We start from the raw sequence: 1,191 nt of genomic DNA, 5'->3' as shown, positions 1-1,191 counted from the left end.
GACCTCCATGGGTACTTCACGAAACAAGAAGGTCATTGAAGTGAGAGGATCTTATTTTGAACGAGATTATTGATTTGTACTTCTCAGAGATTTGTTGGCACTCCGTCGCTTACGACGTCGAGGGTTCCAGTTGATCAGATCAACGGAACAGCCTCTCGTGAAATTATCGGGCAAGTGGCTGAGCACTCCACAGATACGTGTACCCTTAGCGTAGTTCTCGGAGATATTCAGCGTGACACAGTGTGACACGGCTGCCCCTTTGAATTACAGGCACAACAGAAACAGGAAGTAAGAGTGAGGGAAAGTTGTGGTGAAAGAGTACAGCAGGGTTCGCCACCATCCCCTGCCGGAGCCTCGTGGAGCTTTAGGTGTTTTCGCTCAATAAACACTCACAACGCCCGGTCTGGGAATCGAAACCGCGATCCTATGACCGCGAGTCCGCTGCCCTAACCACTGGGCCATTGCGCCTCCACACTTCTCAGAGATTAATAAATTTCTTTCCGGAAAAAAATCTTAAAGCTTCTGGAATGCCTCGTGTGGCACTAAAAATGCTACATGAATATATTTCTATATAGGTTTCCTCAATCTGGGCTAACCTGGGCGTAAGTAATCACAACAACTAGACCTACCACTTGTAATATAGAACCGTATCACAAGCGTTTTCTGTAATTCGTACTGAAAAGAAAGTAGCGAGATGTCTGGTAAATATGATGGCTGAGACTTTTTCTAAATTGCATGGTCACTATATAGTCTTTGATATTCGATGAAATGGTGTACTTTTTTTATGCTCTTTTTTCTCCTTTTTCTGTTACTTATTTCAGTCGTTGGAGTTCGGCTATGATGGTGCGCCACCCTGAAGGGTTTAACAAATCGAACAAGCTGATCCCGGTACTTATTTTTAAAGTTTAGTACTTTTATTCTATCGGTCTTGTTTGCCGAACGGCTAAATTACGGTAACGTAAACAAGCCCACACTGGTTGTGAAGCGGTGGTAAGGGTCAAACACAAAGATACACTCACACATGTATATACATAAACATACATATACATGCACGCACACACACATACACACACAAATACACACTTATATGCGCTGCATCATCATCATCATCATCATCATCATCATCATCATCATCATCATCATCATCACCACCACCACCACCACCACCACCACCACCATCATCATCATCAT

This window comes from Octopus bimaculoides, chromosome 1 (assembly GCF_001194135.2).
Source record: "Octopus bimaculoides isolate UCB-OBI-ISO-001 chromosome 1, ASM119413v2, whole genome shotgun sequence".
NCBI classification, from domain to species: Eukaryota; Metazoa; Mollusca; class Cephalopoda; order Octopoda; family Octopodidae; genus Octopus; species Octopus bimaculoides.
The sequence above is the reverse complement of the archived record's forward strand: the minus strand, read 5'-3'. Positions refer to the sequence as shown.